General features: G+C 43.0%; 1 protein-coding gene across 5 annotated transcripts in view; it reads right to left on the reverse strand.

Moving 5' to 3' along the window:
- RBM47 (RNA binding motif protein 47) overlaps positions 1-18,159 on the reverse strand; it is a 75,696-nt gene that overhangs the window by 33,139 nt on the left and 24,398 nt on the right. Inside the window, exons 1-2 of one of the 5 annotated variants that reach the window (XM_038134879.1) lie at positions 8,559-9,459; positions 5,725-5,798 (exon numbers count right to left, since the gene is read on the reverse strand). The exons of 3 other annotated variants lie outside the window; for them this stretch is intronic. The gene's annotated coding sequence lies outside the window, so the exon portion shown is untranslated. Of the gene's footprint in view, positions 1-5,724; positions 5,799-8,558; positions 9,460-18,159 lie in introns of those variants that run through there. One more of the 5 variants, XM_038134876.1, reaches the window with a different exon arrangement.

The raw sequence follows: 18,159 nt of genomic DNA on the forward strand, positions 1-18,159 counted from the left end.
TATTTCATTTATAATTGTGCAGAAACTTTCATCTAGCATTGGACCAATTAGAGGGTGCTGCAAATGTCCCTACGTCTGGCCCCCTCTCGTAGGCATTTGCAGCGCAAGTGGTTTAAAAACCCCCACAAATGGAAATGGCATCTTCTCCTGGGAAGAGACAGGCGAGCAGAGGAGAGAGAGGTGCGTCATGGCACAGCCTGCTGCTGACAGCCTTAAATCACCAAACAGGAATGAAATACTGTGCCATTACAGCCAACTTGCACAGAAAGCATCCCACTGCTAGCAGGTGAATGGGAAAGTCGTATTTCACAACCAAATTCCAGCAGGGAGGTCATGATTTGAAGATGAGAGGCTGTGCAAAAGAAACAGGCTATTTTTAAAAGTCAAGCCCAATACTTGGAGAAAACCTTTTAAGAGGTAGCCACCAGCACAACTGTGTTTATGGGTCTATTCAACCAGCCAGTTGGCTCATAGAACTTGAGTGCACGCAATGATTCAACATCATGACCCAAGCAAGAAACTGGAGTACTCCAGAAACAATTTTGGCAAGGGTCCATTTCATGAGTCAGAGAGTCCTGTTATCTGATGGCATGCTTTTACATGAGGGGAGCTATTTTAATTGCTGTATAATAATCTGAGAAGCTGCAAAGGGTTGAACGCTTCCCCCTTTAGTAACTACCCAGTCAACATCCATCATGGTTGTGCATTGTGTCCTCCTCAGCAAGGCTAAACTGCTCTCTCTCTCCACTGGACCTATCTGGTCATGGGCCAGGTATGGAGTCACCCTGCACATGCCCTCCAGACAGCTGGGACTGTGACCTGGGCTGCAGCTCTCCTGTCCTTTCCTGTGAACTTTCCTTGCTTTTATGGTTGGGGAAGGAGTCCCATCTTCTTGGTATTTGTCTCTGTTCTTTTTCACATGAGTAGCAAGAAGAATAAATGAGAAATAGAGCATGTTCAGGAATCAGAAATAAATCCTATTTGAAAGCGGAAGAGATGATTCAGATGGGTACATTTTTTCTGGTGATGGTTTTCATAAAAAACCACCTCCCAGCCTCTTTACTCAGTCTCACATTAATTTTCCAAAAAGCCCCCAGCAAAATCCAAATATTTGACCCTTTTGATCTGTTCCTGATAGAGCTGACAGGAGACTCACAGACACTATGAATTAACTATATGACTAAAAACTGCCAGTCCCAGATATTTTTATAAGCAAACAGGAAAATCTATTGCATGTAAGAAAACCACCAATGTAATATGCTAATCTGAGGTGTCAAAAAGCTGCCCACGTAGCTAAAAATACTTAACATTTGTAAAGTTGCTTAATTAAAAAAAAAAAAACAAAACCCCTGTGTTTTTTTTTCTCTTTTTTGATCAAGAGAAAGTTAGATCTGGAATGGTCAAATGCCAGTTGCTGAATTGCTTTTCTGTCAGGAATGGCCATAATCTCTAATACCAAAAGTCCACCTGCAGATATAGGAATACTGAATATTAACTGCCTTCCAGAGTCAAGGTGATCAGAGGGATTAAAAGGAAGAGCAGAGGGACTTTGCTTGCACATTTGTTTGTCAGGTCCTTGCGTATGCCCCCCTCACACAAACTCACAGATCTTACTTGCTAACAGCCTGAAGGACACAAACCAGAGATGTTTCCAGTGCCTGCTGTCTTGACAGAAACAAGACAGAATAACCGTTTTATAAATTGCTTGCAGTTCACTCACAGAAACATAACATTAACATTAAGTAATTTACATAATTTCAACTCTGGAAAACCTGAGTTTAAACAAAACAGCAAAATCTCCGGAACTCGATTGGACAAGCATGAGGAAAAAAAAAACCCAAAAAATTTAAAAAAACCCAACAAAACACAGATCCTATCTCCCATAGCCTGGCATGTTAGCGCAACTCTATTCCAAAAATTTACTTCCTAAAAAACCTGTAAAAATCTGACCTCTTGAAAATAACCTTCCTGCCCCCCTTCCCCCCGCCCCCCCCCCCCCCCCCCCCCCTTTTTTTGTTTAATGCACCTTTATGGTATATTCAAGAACAAAACAATCAGGCCTCAAAGTTCAGCACCATTATAAAATTAAGTGCCAGTTAATAACTTGCCAAGGAGAGCAATCATGGACTCTGGACACAAAGTCTAGTGAGGTCACTGGAGTGTCCTACATACCCAGGGCTAATGGAGATCTGCACCATGGAGTTCTGTTACGTGGCGCTAGCACAGAGTCCATTCACTCCATCAGGCAGGAGTTTAAGGAGGCTGCTCATCACCATAAGGAAACAGAGGGAAGAATTCATGAAAGCAAGAGTTTACCAGTTTTGCTATTGTCCATCAGAACAAATTCATCATTTCAAATTCTAAAATTTGACTAAGAATTATTATTATGCGTGTTTTTGAAATAATTCCTTCTTGACCTGTTTTCAACCTAGTTCTTTAGTTTTCCACAAAACAAAGCTCTAATTAGACTCCTGATGCAGAAAAAAATACCTAAGCAAGTGCAAACAATTTAAATTTCATCACATTAACACAATTATGCTGTGTCTAAAACTACACATGTGCTTTTGGGGGTGGATCCTTCCTGCATCTCCCAAAATGTAGCCAGAAGTCTCAGGAAGTTTCTACCACTGTGGTTAATGAACAGAAGAGTTTCACTGTCTTTTCACACTGCCCTAAAGACACTCCCAAGTAATTCAACAATTCCTTTATTGAAACTTCCTTGTTTAAATGCAAATGAAGAGCAGAGCTGAGCCTGAGTGTTGAATGAACATAAATTGAAATGCCTTAACCAGATTTAATTTCCATGCCTTCCTTCTTTTCTTCTGTCAGGAAGATGTGTCATCATGAAGTTTAAAAGGAATCTCTCTATGTATCCTCGTTCTATTTACAGAGGGCTGCTCACCTTTCCATTTGCCATTTTTAAGATGAACTAAAAGGAAGCACATTCTCCATTGAACCATGTGCTTTACACCTGTGCAGAAAGCAGTCACTTTGAAAAATGCTCAGGTGCAGACATGTACATTATTCCAGTTCGTGAAAGTCATAGCATTTGTATCCAACATCAACACTAACTTCCCATTTACATCAAAAGATTCTGCAGCACAAAATGCAGTACTCCTACAGTGAAAAACTTAGCATATAGAACAGTATCATATTCAACAGCTGTGCGTGACTCTAGCTTTAATGTGGGCTATCTGTTATTATGGTGGTAGTACAGAATCACAGTGGTGGCTTTCACTCTGGCTGATCAGAAAGAAATTTTCTTCAGCCTCATTGGAGCAACTGCACAACACAAAATGGATCGGGAGGGTCTTTGCTGACTTTTGTTCAGGGTGAAACCCCATCAGGGCTTTGAGGAAGAGGACTGTAGGCTGTTGAGCCTGTCAAAATAGATTTGCGCTGGAGGTACTGACCATCCCCTTATCTCCGGATGGTGGAAAGGAGGAGCCTGTTGCCTGTTATCAAGAAGACAGGCTTGTTTAGGCCCTTTATATTTCTCCTCAGCACTCTAGTCCTGGATTTCCAGCCAAATGACACCTTTCTGCTATGAGGAGCGATACATCCCTGAAACAGGCAGCTCTTCTGAAGTCCCCTTAGCTGATCATCAGCCCATCTTACTCCTCCCCCACTCCCTTCTCCCACCATTCTCCCTGCTTGTTTCTGTGACATTGCTCCCTTCCATGGAATTTTTCTCAATGTTGTCCTGATACACCAGGTGTCCAGAGCCCTTTTCCTGCCTTTCAGCCTTCTCTCAACCAAGGGCAGCAGGGTTCCCCCATGCCCACCCCCATATCAAATCCTCTTCACAGAGATTTCTGGGATCAGTGGTGCTCATTTGGATAGATGTACTTGATCACCTCCCACTCTCCCCTATGATATTGGTTTTGTAGGTACTGTGGTATGATAATGACAGCATGACTCAATTTCAAACAGTGTCCCCTCTGCTGAGAGATTCCCACCTGACTGCTGACACGGAGCTAAGCTTTGCATTTCTACACTGATTGACAAGAAGTTGTAATAAAATGTTGCACAGATGAAAATATAGGAATTATAGAGTGGGGTCCATAGGCACATCCTACAAATTTTTTGGTACTACAGCCTGTTTTTCCCTGGCAATCCATTCAGAGCTATCCCTGATGTTACATCCATATAAGAACCCAGGCATGCCTTGCCCTTTCAGATTTACTCATGAGCACAGTCCCTTCAGTATGTAGGATGTAATTGCAATGTAGGTCCCCAGGATAAAGTTAACAGGTATAAACCTGCCACCAGATAGAGGGGGGTTTGCAGAATCGAGATTTTATCTATTATTCCAATTGATGAACACCAATGGAGCAAGTAATCCTGTTAAATTCATCCTGAAGATGCCTATCCACAAATTTTCGATGGTCAAGTCCTTAATTTCAGGTTTATAAAGTTGTCTGCCCATACAGAGCTAATTACAGGTGTGGTTTGATCATTTCTGGGAACCATTCAAGGAAGAGCCTTGCGATAGAGTGATCGTGACTTGGAGAAGCATGAACAAAAGTGCCATAAATGAGGGTGGCAAAAGCTGTTTCTGTGCATTACAGAATGTTTACATAGCAGTGCTCCTTTTAAAGCATCCCAAATTTTTCAGGTGAAAGTATTCCATTCAGTAAAGCTTAGCATGATCCCAGCTAACAGTTTGTTTCCAGTTGCAGTCACAGAGACTTCCCAGAGGGAAGAAGATAAGAGCAAGATGTGCAATTTTTCTGGAGACCATTAAAAACTACAGTGCTGCTATAGTACCATAGCATTTTTTCTGATGATACCTTCACAGGAGGTAGGAAAGACTGGAATAATGACTGTTTTCTGCAGTTCTTCAAAAGGGATGAGAAGTTGGTAGAAGCTGACTATTCACTCAAAACCCAAAAAGATTTGGTTTGAACAATGCATTTTCATTTTTAATCCAAATATTCATTAGATGCCAGAGATACAATCTGATGACCTCTCAAAGTTGTTTCTTTCAAAATACAAAGGTTCAATGGCACTATGGCACTTTTGCTCAGTGCCTTTTTGCTTTTCACCCTTATAGCCTGGGAGTTCCAGGGAGTCAGAACACTGTGCTATGAGACGTAAGCCTTGGTTTAGTTCAACTATTAAAAAACAGCTATGCACCTAATTATTTGTTTTTACTTCTACTTCTGCCTTCTAATGTGCAAGCAAATGGTGTTTGATTCTGACAGTTGTTTAATGCTGGAATTAAAGGGAAACATCGTGGCCCAGCACCAGGGAGGGGAAGGCAGAACTGCAGTTCATCTGGATAGATATGCTTAATCATCAACTCTGTACTGCACTCTGATCTGGGCAACATCTGACTTTGGAGGAAATAAAAGTTCTGAAAGTTATTACAGGAAGCAAAAATTGCAGAAAGAAATAGCACTGAAGGCACACATTGCAAAGAAGGAAAAACTAAATCAAGATCTAAGCACTCATTTCTCTTTGGCACCATTGGGAACCACATATACACGCATGCAGCACAAAATAATTTTTGTAATTAAAATAATTGAAGTTACTTCATTTTATGGAAATTGTATTTCACATTCAGCTGCAATTCATAGGTTAACTTTGTGTTATTTTAGCAAAATTGAAAAGCTGGGTGGGGTTTTAGTGCATCACTAGTACTTCTGCTCAGCTAGAAAGAAATGAGCAAAGGTAAGTTTGCTTGTCTCTAATCACTGTCTTTTAATGTTTGTATTTTACCTGATAATTTCATTCACTGCAACAGAAAGAGGAAAGTCAGCATATTGTCTCAAAATATGCTTCTTCAATTGGCTCTGAAAAAATAAATAGCTTCCCTCAGAAAACTCTTACTCCTATAAAAGAAAGTGTCCCCCAGTAAGATTTACACTTCTGCCTTAAGGAAATAAACAACTGAAATGACAGTGTTTTAAATTGCTCCCGAAGTGACACAAAGAGGTTTTTCTGGTCGTGTGAGTCGTGTACAAGTAGAAAAGAGCGTCCAATATTTAGAAAGAAAAGCCAGTGGCTTTTCTTTACAGAAGGAATGAGTCTTCTGCCAGAGACTGCAGAGCTCTTGTCCCAAGCCCAAAGCATCTGCAATGGCCATAATGAGCTGCCATGTGGCTGTCAGGGGGAAAAAAGTAACTACAGAGTTCTCAGTTGAGGTAGGCGCTTAAACAAAGAGGTCCAGCACAGCAAGACACAAGCAACCCATCTGATCCAGGTGATTTGTTGTCAACATCTTTGTAAGGGGGAATCTCACCAGTGGTGTGAGAGGTGCTACACAAACAAGTACAGTGAGCAAATGTAAGCCACCAGAACGAGTGCAGGAGGTCACTGAAACCAGGGCCTGGATGCTCCGCTTGGCACCTTCCCAGTGACAGCCCTGTCACTCTCCCACAGAGAGCAGGGACTGAGGCTATCCCAGCCTCCCAAGGGGCACTGCTCACCTTGTGGGGCCCTGGCAAGCATGGGCAAGCTGGGAAATCCTGACACTTTCCGGGGAGGAGACAGCAGAGTTTTGCAATGCCCATTCTGAAATCCTGCTTGCATGAGGGTTTTTGTTAGGCAGGGTTTCTTTTTTTGCCATTTGAATACCTGGCCCTTACGCTGGGAGCATCACTCCCAAGGTATCTGAAGAGATCATTTCCACTTGATATACCCCTTTAACATGGTAGTTTCTGGTTCAAATATAAATTACAAATTTAAAATACAGCATTATGTGAACTTTGTGATATCCAGGACATTTTATTTCATATAGGTTTAGCATTAACGCCTGTGTCACAGGAACTGCCTTCAAAGGTGAAGAGAGAGTAGAGTTGTTTTTAACTAGCAACTGTCTAACTAGCCCCGTCTAAACACTAGTCTCAGTCTTTTTTGCCTTGTATATCCAGAAAAAGGTTTTGCAGACCAGATTGTCCCCGTGATCCCTGTGCAGCCCTGCTCCTTTCAGTCTATGTACACAGGTTCAACCAACTGAAACTCGGTAAACAGCTGTGCTGAAAATCAAGCACAGGGGATGAAACCGGTTTGCTTCATTGATATGTTACTGTTTACTGAAACAATTTAAATTGTTCACAATTTACAGATTGTCATGGCTCCCTTATCCTGAAAGTTGTCTCAAACAGGACTTGAAGACTGAACAGATTTTGTCTGTGAACTGTCAGATAAGATTTTCCCCCCCTTTTATTTTTTTTTTTTTGTTACTGCAAAAGTAAATTTATTTCAGTCCAAATTTACTGTCAAATACTGTTCCTGGGAGGAGAAGGCAAGAATCCCACAACACTGTGACACAGATGAAAATCACAGTCATAGTCATGCTTTATGTCTACAAATTCACCAACAGACTGAAACTATGATGCAGCCTTAACCAAAATTTTTATTAAATCATATTGCAGTCCTTTAAAGCAGCCTTTTGTGGGAATCCAGTTGCTTTGTTCTCCAGCAACCTTTCCTTGCACTTTTGTCCAGGAGTTTTAGTACTGCTAAGAGTTGGAGCCACACTTAGACGACTTTTAATAAAGTAAATGTGTTACCACACTCCACTACAACTTTACACCACGGAACATGTACTGAGCTTAAATATCATGTAGTGTGCAAGTGCAGTTAGCAAACACATCAAGAAAATCTCTGTCACACCAGGAAGGATCTAAACATGAAGCAAGCACAGCCAGGGCCAGACATGGATAAACTGGAAGCAACAGGTTATTATTTTTTTTTTAAATCTCTTGCATTTTGTTTAGCACACAAAACATACTGATGATAAATCATGAATACAGACAACATGTCATTCACTTCACACTGAGCCCTCTTCAGGATTAATTGACAGTTGCCTGGGGTGTAAAAAGTAATTTCTGAGGAGTCACAATGTGTACTTTTATACAGACACATCCAGACCAGCAAAGCACACATGGAGGATGGCTCCTGCATGAATGAGTCAGTTTCCACTGCCTGGCAGAAACTTTCAGTCACGGAGCAAAATTAAAACAATTATTTGAATCTATTCATCTAAACCTCCCTGAGTGGCATATGCATACTAGGAACTTAAATCCTGGCATTTTTTCTGTGTCTGGTGTCCACATTCCATGTTCCAAGGAACATGGAAATAATCTTGAAAAAATTAGTCACTTTGCCTATTTTTGCAAACCTCGGTCAAAAATCAGCAAGTGTTTTTCAGCATGAGTCACTACCCACATCCCTGTTGCAATAATTGGATTACACATTTTCATTAAAATTTCTGACTATTATTCCTACTCTTCAGTTAGAAGATGAGCAGAAGTCACGTTTGAGTTTTATTAGAAGACAATGACATTTCAAATGCAATTATGCACTCATTTTGCTTATTTGAAGATACAACAAAATCCAAACAACTAGCTAATCAAGCATGAGTTAATCAACCCATGCTCTAGACAACACCGTTCAGCCAACAACAGTTGAAAAAAAGCAAACTGCAAAATAGCAAGGCTAACTTCTCTTACTGCTTCCAGGGAGACCCAGCTTTGGCAAACCCTACAACCCAGCACCATTGCCCTTCTGCCTTTCAAGGCTGGGAAAATGAAAGTGGAAAACGGTACCTGGGGAGAAGCTGCTGCGTTCCCGTGGGCACTGGCTACCGCCGGGCTCTCGCTGCCTGCCTGCCTGGGCAGCTCTGCGCTTCCAGCCTCGTCTGCCCGCTGGTCAATGTTTTACCAGGCTGGGAGCAGCCCGTGTCCCACCCTCCTGGCAAACATCTGTGGGAGAAGGCAGTGCCGGGGCCACGGGGGCAGAGCCGGCGCTGGAAAGGTCGCTCTTCTCCTACCTGCCCTGCTCTCCACAGGGAAAACAAAGCACTCAAGAAAATGAAAACTTGCTAAGAGGGAGATCTAGGGAAAGCATGTCATGAAGGGTAAAAAAAAAGGTACATAAGTGGTGCTATTAATAGATAATTTGTGGCAGGTAAGTCATGATAACCTTTCTCTGTAGTGTTCTAAGGTTGCAGGCAAGCCTAAGCGTGCCTTGCTGAGGGCTAAGTGAATGCTTAATTTGTGGGAGTACATAAATTTCCAAGTAAATCTTTTGCATAAGAGAGCACTCAGACAAATGACAGCTAAAACTCCAAAATTTTAACAAAAAGACCGGAACTGCATGATGAAATAAGGCAAAGGGAGCCTAAATACAAAGACAGGGAAAAGAAATGACCAAAACAATCTGCAACACCTCTCTCTACTCCTGTGTCTTGGCTTTTCAGGAGTGTCTCACAGTTAAAGCTCTACCTGTGCTAAACAGAGTTTTCCTGTTCTCAGGAAGCTAACAATTACAAGCAGAGGGCAGATGAAATGGGCTGGCAACTGAGCACAGTGCTGATAAGGTGGCACTGCTGCTCCCTGAGGAGGAAAGGGTAGCTGCTGAACTTGGGAAGCACCCAGAGGCTGGGACTCAACATGAAGTCACACTACACAAGATTCCAACCCTGGTTTGGAGAAGAGCAATTAATTTTGTCTCATTTGGATCCCCAACCTAAACAGTATGTATTTTAATGTACATGTTTAAGGAGAAAATCTACACCACAGCTGCTCCAGCTAGTCAGATTAGCTGCTAAGACCTGCCACATGGTGCAACAATGATCATTGTAATGGAGTCCATGTGATGGTGTTGCTGTTGATCTGGATCTTGTACAGCCTTGCATAGGGTTGGGAATGTCCATACCCAGTAATGCTGGGCTGAGGGACATCATCTGGGTCCAGTCAGGTTGGAAAGGCACTCTCTGCCTGCTGGGTACACTGCTGTGTGTGTATTCACAGGTGGCCAGCAGCACAGCTCCATCTAGCTCAACAGCTTGCATACACATGTGACACCGTTGCTTCAGCGATGGGTTGTGGCTTGGCTCGAGCAGATGTGTCACTGGAATCAGGAGTGCCTTCCCTGAGCCAGGACTGCCCAGAGCCCAGGGCAAACCTGCAGGGGCTGATGCATGGCCACTGGCTGCAGCAACACAAGCCCTCTGGCTACAGCCTATACCAGATGCCCAGTGTACCCAGCACACAAAAGTCTGCTCAGGTCTCCAAGCTCCATTTGCCCTGTGTGTTTTCAGGTGTGTTGCTCCCTCCTGCCAGTCTGCATTCACCTCCCCTCCCCTTTTGCCTGGAAAAGGAGAGGTAGAAGGGGAATGTCTCATGCATTTGGTACTTTGCCACCATGGCAGCAGACTGTGACTGCCTGCTAGAATGGTTCTTTACTGGGAATGGGCAGGATGCTGGCATGATTAGAAAAGGCATGTGGACTTCCCTACAGCTGCTAGACACAATCCTGCTGCTGTGGGACAACCTGCAAGACTGATCAATATGTTTTGCATGAACCTTGTGAATTCCCAACATCAATTTTTATACCCTCTGGATGAAAATCCCTCCCAGCTGCTTTACAGCGTCTGCTCCCAACCTGTGAGGAAAAGTGCAATAATTGTGCAGGGGAGGGAGAGACCCATCTTCTTCTACCAGCTTCTCAGGCCTGTAAGCCACATCATGATAGCCTCTTTGTGCCTTGCTGATACTGCAGTAGGACTAAGAACACCCTGCTATTCCACAGAGCTCCTTGGAGTCTCAGCTGTGGCTATCAACTCGAAGACCCCCGGGCAGAAGGAGGGGATTTATCTGAAAGAGCTTATCTAGGCTTAAGACCCTGCCTAACCAGATTTAGGGAGCAGGAACTTCTCATGGCAGTCTTGCTCCACCTGGTAACGAATGCTGCTCTCAGAGAGGTGCACTAGATAGGCAAGGGAGAAGGTCCAGCCAAGCTGTTTGTCTCTTCAGTTTGGATAAGGAGCCCATTCAAGATCTCCCAGATTTTCCCAACAAAACCTAGTTGGAAAAGACCATGTTTCTGTGAAAAGATTTACTTTTGCCAGCTTGACAATATTTACTTTTTCCAATTGACATTTCCTGGTTGCAGTAGCATTTCACAGAAGACTCTAGAGGAGACCTGGCCACATATCTCCATCAGATGAAGTTTTTGTCACTGCTGTATTCCATGTCATGGTCTGGACTTTGGCAAATTGAAAACTGAGGCTGCAGTGGTGAGATTTGGGAGTAGAAGAGCAGTACACTGGTACTTGGGTTATGGAGGCAGCTCAAATTTAGTTTGCCTGGCAGCATAGACAAGGTTACTACTGCCTGTTATGGGAAGGTTGTACAAATACTCAATTTTCCACAGTGCTAACAGTTTTACAAATCACGTTAGCCTGGTACAAGCCTAGGGCAGTCAAATAGTGTGTCGTATTGACACTCCGAGGCCAGAGGACTTCGAAGAAACTCAGTTATCAGTTGTAGCTGCCAGGTATAGCTACCACAGAAAAATGATGGCTCTACTGCAGTGCACCTAAAGTTGTATCATGTACCCCATGGCAAATAGAGCAGTGGAAAATTTGATGTGTCCTCCCTCTGAATCTGCCCTTGTAGATTAGCTGATATAAAGCAACATAAACCAAACCTTTTTTTTCATTGTTGCACAAGAAATAAAAAAAAAAAGAGCCTTCCCTGTATAGCCATCACCTTGAGAAAATTCAATTCAATCTGTTATTCACACATTTTCCTCTTTCAGAGATGAGGTTTCCACAGGGCTCAGAGAGAGTAGGATGCTTCTGAGGAGGCCAAGTCTGCCCTGGTGTCACTGGTCCCAAGTGTGGCGCACCAGGCTTTTGCAGGTCTCTGGGGGTCGGCTTCTGATTAACACACGGTTCACAGAAGGGACTGGGGCCCATGGAAACTTAGCATTTCAGTCTCTTTTCAGCCTGCAACCTTTGTCACAGAGCACATGTTTCAAGGGCAATGTAACACTTGCATATTTACTTACTGCGAATGGAGGAGGTGCCAGCATACAGACGGTAAAGTCAAACATTAATTTGATACAGACATCGTATAACTTCGTACTGGCTTGGGAGCAACTAATACATAGGGATATTAAAAGTGAGAAAGCACCTAAAATTCACAAAGCTCTTTCAATGAAACACCAATTTACTTAGAAATTGTTAACAACCTTATCAACACAGAGACCAAACAACACAGCTAAAACGTGGGTATCAGGTAACAGAGGGGAAATTTCTGTGAATCTTAAATAGGGCTTAATTTTGTTCCAGTTCTCTTTCAACAGTTGCATTTGCATTTCATCCTGCAGGGCCACACTTGCTTTGGAAAAGAGTACAGGCAGATCCAGAGGGGCTACTGCAGAAGCTTTGAAAATTTTCTGTTCTCAGTAAAGAACCTGCATCTGAGCACATGGGGCTATTAGGAATATGTTTGGACCCATCCCTAAGCAACGTGTTGAAACCACCTCCCCAGGAAATACAGGTACAGCACTGATCTCCTCCGACAGGAGCTACATCCCCCTCTCTGGAGCAGAAGGACTAGCAACTACCTGCTGCTGCTGAAAAGCAGGTGGGAGGGCGAAAATAATCACTGTGAGCTGTGGAAGATCTTTATCACAGTACAACAGCAGAGACCTGAAGTATGAATTGAAATCACTATTTCAACAGTGGCCTGAATGCTGCACACATGAGGACACCTCTCCAGCTGAGGGCTTGATTGGGTGTCTGGGCTCTTGGAAACCCTACCTGGACATGCCAGCAGTGCAAGATCTACAGTCCTGCCAAACCGACTCATCCTTTTGGTCGATAATTTAGATCTTGTGCTGAGCTTTCAGATCAAAATGCCCCATAGATTTTCATCTATCAGAGAATGAGTCCTCAACACTTGACAAAATACTCCTCTGGATGATAAAAGAGATGGTAAGGAAACTGAAACATTGCTGCTAGCTGATTCCAGAGCTGTTTGGCTAGTGGTTTCACTGGATAGGAGTTGAAGTCATCGTTATTCCCTTAGAGGGAGCAGACCTTGCAAAATACACAAGATACGTAAGAAAAGTTGCTCGTGATTCACAGAGAAACCAAATGTTGATGGGAAGGATCGTTTGCAAGCAGTTTCTGTAGAGCTGCTGACAAAGAATGAGCAACACTGATACAAAATCATACATCAGGCTAGAAAACACCCTACAAAAAGAGGCCTTTTTTCAAAAAACAAACCAACATATCCCACCTTGCTCAGTCCTTTATTTCTAGCTTTTTTTTCAAAAATAGTATTACGAAACATTATCATCCAAAGCTTTCAGGGAGTATTGCCTATTTTTACTCCATCTTGTTTTGTAAGACCACACTACACTTGTGATTTGGCAACTTCACACTGTGGACAAGTATTTCAAAACATTCCCTTCTTCTGAACACGCAGCTGTTAAACCACTTTTACATGTATTGCTGCATTTTGTGATGCCACCCACAGTCACTCTTAGGAAAGGACCTGGGAAACTCAGTGTTTTAAAATCAGGGATGTACATACTCCATGGGTTTGATTTTAATGCAAAAGTCTCCCATCTAAGCTGCTTCTGGGATTTGCTGATGGGACAATTTTATGTAAGCAGGGAGAAGCTCAGGCTTTGGTGGTGCTGATTTAGTCGGGATCCTCACCACACAGCTGGGAGGGGTATTTGTGGTCTGGATGCTTTAACAATGTCCTAATCTTATCCCTGGACCCTTGTATCCAGTTGTGGAGACCAGGTACAGAGAGGCAAAAGGACAGGTCTGGGAGGAGATGCCTTCAGGAGCACCTGTGCCACCACAACGGCCTGGCAGGCACACCTGCCCTGGCAGCCATTGGGATGGCACTGGCTGCAGGTAGCAGTGTCTGTGGGGCATTGGTGTGTAGGGACCATGACATTAATTTATTTATTGTCTATTATCCATTATCTATTAAGGATATGTTAAGATACATTAGGTTTTAAAATGCTTTGTAAGAGATGACTGGACATGTGGAGCTCTAAATGTTAGAGTTATTCTAATAAAAGAGAATACACGTGTTGCTAACAATACTTTAATTCTACTTTCTTGGGCAATAACATTGGAACTGAAACTAGCCTGTAGCCATTTCAGCATTGAGCATTCTTCTTACACTGTCCTTAGCACCTTATGTTAAATTTGGGCAAATATTTGCTCTCAAATTCAGTCCCTAACATTTGATGACATAAAGAACCTACATTAGACTCCACAAGTGCAGCTAGTTGCTTTGAATGAACCCCAGGAGACAAATAATGTTTCTAATTTAAAATAACACTTAAGAAGATAGTACATACAGAGATTTTATAGCTGAATGGAAAAGAATGGGTCTGAATCAGGCTTTCCAGAACATACTGACAAGATGATGAATGAAATATTTTTATTCTTATTTGCTTTACTCAAAATCTCAGAGGAGATATTGATACGGATCTCTGTGAGGCCAGTTCCTGAGGACTCTACTTACGTATTTGGAAGCTATTATTTACTTAATTATTTCCATGCAGCCCAAAACATCCCAAAGCTTCAGTACACAGATGCCTTTTACAGCACATCCACCTCATCACCAAATTCAAGGCACCAGGAAAAACATTTGTAGAGGAATGGGATGAAGGTCTGAAGGTTGGACCAACACAGTGGACCTCTTGCTTTGTGGTTTTCCTATCAGCTGCTGGTAAGAGGTGTCTGGCTGCCTCTCACTTCTCTCTTTTGGTGGAACCCAAATATTTCCTGCCTAGAAATAGCAGAGGTAGATGGGTTACCACAAAAACACGAGTTAGTTGAGGATGCCAAGGACAGAGTGAATGACTTGATCATTGTCTGAAAGGAAGTTAAGAGAAAATCATGGACATTAACAGACATATGCTCCAGGAGGAGCAGGGTATTGGGAACTGCTTACAGGGTGAGTGATAGATGCAGAGGAAGGTAGGATAGAGCTGGAAGGCATCTTGTGGGTAGAAGAGATAAGAGGAAATCCACAGTTTCTGAAGGGAAAAAAAAATAGGATGGGGCAACCCGGCTGTTGGAGTGAAGTAAGTTGTTTTGGTGGGACAGCTGATGAGACATAGTAATGCTTGTGAGAAGGGAGAAAATGAGGGTTGAATTGGAAAGAGGAAGTAGCAAATACAGGATGTGCAGATGATGGCTCTGAAGGAGTGCTTGTGAGTCAGGTAAAATAATAGCGTACTGGAAGAACATAACCAAAAGGACATCTAGTCCCTGGGTGAAGGAAGAATTGATGGGTAGTGTGCTTCCAAGCCATGCATCTGGCACCACTGCACTGGCTGCTGGAGCCACACTGCTCAAAAGTTGAAGTAGTGGAGTCCATCTAGAGAGAGAAATGGAAAAGGGTCAGAGGGGACAGTGCAACGGAGCCCGACTACATTAAAACTGGGACATTAGGGACAAAATTCCTCATGTGGTGAAGCTGGAAGGATGCAAACTATTCAAGAGGGAGTGGTGGGAAAACTGAAATGATGAGAGCTCAGAGGTTTAAAGATCAGAAAATAAACTGCCTATGGGGATCTGATAACTTAGGGAGCATTTTTGTGACCAGGGTGAAGTCTTGCTTCACTTTCAAGAAGTCAAGCAAAGCCATGAGGCTGAGAAGATAGAAAGCTAACAGGGACATGGGACATTGAATGACAGTCACTGTGCTGAGAAATGAGAGATCCTCGGGGCAGCAGGAGAGAGCCTGAGGTGCAAAATTTTGGGAGGAAAACAATGAGGAGCAGTGTGTCAGCAGGTGGTTAAGCAGGGGAGGAAAGAGAGGCAGTGCTGGTGCAATCTGCCGGGACTCGAGCTTGTTAACCCTTGCTGACAACCAGCGGTGCAGGGCATAAATGGCTGGGCACCGTGGCTGCTGCTGCAGATGGGCCCCTGGCAGGGCAGCAGGGAGGGCTGGGGAGGGCAGGTCCTCCTGGGCCAGGGTGGAAGCTGCGGGAGCTGCAGGGGTAACGGCTGAGGAAGAAAAATGTCAAATGAACCTTTTTCCTGTTTGTGATGAAAATATCCTCAAGCAGGTTTTCATACTAATTAAAAATATCAATATAAAAGGCTCCTAGGAGAACCAGTGATACCCTCTCTACAATAGCTACAGAACATGTGCAAACAAAATATGTTGTTAAACTTGGTTTTTATCGATGTAAGGACTAAAACCAGGTATCATTTACTCCTATGCACACACAATCAGTAATAGTTTATGCTTGTAGAGTTCCCATCTATTGTATGAAAGCTAGAGAGCTGAGTAACACAATGTTCTATACCAGAAAACTGCAGCATTTAGCCATTCTATCAGTTCCCCAGAGTAATTTTATGGTATTTCTATTTTTTAAACCTTCTAGTTACAGTGAAAGTGGATTCATTTTTCCATGCAAAGAAATTATTTAAGAGCAAATCTGTAATGCCTACTCTGGCAAGCACATCAGTCATGGAAAGCAAAATTTTTTTCCTGTTTTTTAAACAACAGAGTGGATGCATGAAAACAGCTGTTCAGAAATAGCATACAAAGAGTCCTAAATGGATGTCATAGAGCACTGTGAAGGGAGATGATGAATTGTATTTTAATGATTACCAAGACTCCAAGCATCACCAGACTATGAGAAAGTTCTTAGAAGATGCCTTAGTAACAATTGCTAGGCAGAGTCTAAGTCACTCAAATTATCACCATCAAAATACCAAATTCTGAACCCAAACTGTTAGAGTCCTGTCCCTAAGTGTCAGAACAGTGCTACAAACCTGTTAGCAGGGTTTTTTTTCATGAGCGATTACCTTCCTTTTTGTTTTTTTTTTTACAATTTATCACCTGAATCTAGACTGAAACTTGATTGGTAGTTTGAAATAATCCTGAAGTATTCTGCAGTGATAGTTGGTATTTCATGTTACACCTAGGTACTTGTGGGCTTTCAAATTCTCCTAACGGTGTACATTTCCTTAGCCTTTCCCTTGAAGGAATCCCAGCTCACTTGTTCTTCACATGGTGCTTTCACCTCCTTTGACATACAGTCAGCTCTGAAGGAGAACACTGGAATGATTAAAGTCAGAAATTAAAAAACAATGCTTGGTTTCACTAAGCTTACTGTGACCATTTTGAGTGATAGGATAGCCATTTATCTGACTTTGAGTGATAGGACAGCCATTTATCTGATTTCATTTATCTTAGTCAGATACTGTTTTAAAATGTAGGGATGGGAAACTGAGTGTCTAGGCCACTTCTAAAGATTTTTCTTCTCATTAAAGGACAATATTGTCTCCAGACGAAACTACCAGCAGCAAGCACCATTCATCATAGGAAAAGTCAGAATGCTGTCATATATGCAATTATTAAAATTGAAAGTGGCTCCAGATCATGAAAAGTGTTTCCATACCTTCACCCATTCCTTGGGGTGGCAGTGGGGACACCAGACTTCTCAAGAGCAAAGAATTGCAGAGAACAAGAACAGGTCCAGCACAAAAAAAGAGCAACAGCTCTGTGGTGTTTTGTCTGGGGCCAGACAAGGCTGCTAAAAATTTCCTGTTTGCCACTTATACTTGCTTCATTAGAAGAAATAGATGATCTCCTGCTAGGCACTGGGCCTGTTCGAGCCAAGGTAAGGATTGCCATGCAGCATCTTTTGCAGAGATACAGCATGTAGCTGGTGTGAGCCTGCCCTCCCAGCTGGCACGAGCTCTGACAGCCTCACTCCTCTCTGCAAGCTCACTTCCAGGCTGGGGCACCGCTTCAAGAGCTGGACCTGCGAGCCTGCCACCAGGCAGATCTCCTGGATCCTCCCCCACCCTGGCATTCACTGCCAGCAGGGCCACGAGGATGCTGGGAGAGCAGCCAGAGCTGGGGAGTGCCTGCCACCCGCCTGGGCTGAGGTGTAAGCCCAGCACATCCAGGGGAAAGGTAAAGGTGTTTCTTCACCAGAGGCCGCTCTCAGGAACGAAGGCCACGGCATGTTGGAACATCCTCACTCCTTGACACAAACAAGTGAGGGCAACTCAGACAATCTAAATAAACAAATAGAAGCACAGAGGGAGGAAAAAATACACCTTTTGGATTTGCTGCTATTCTTCACGTGTACATTTGACACTCAGATGTTATTACAATGGATGCCGTGGTTCAGTTATTGGTCGAACCCAAGTTGCTCAGCCCATTTCTTGTTCTTCACTGATGTCACTTTATTGATAGGTTGAATATAATTTAATTTGCTTGTGGTTAAGTAAATCATCAGTGAAATTCTTTATTTTCTTGCAGTGCTAAACCCACTAAAAACATGAACGAGGCAGAGCATCGATGAATATAAGCTTGTGGGATCACACTGTGTATGAGCCTGAAATTGCAG

This window comes from Motacilla alba, chromosome 4, assembly GCF_015832195.1.
Source record: "Motacilla alba alba isolate MOTALB_02 chromosome 4, Motacilla_alba_V1.0_pri, whole genome shotgun sequence".
NCBI lineage: Eukaryota > Metazoa > Chordata > Aves > Passeriformes > Motacillidae > Motacilla > Motacilla alba.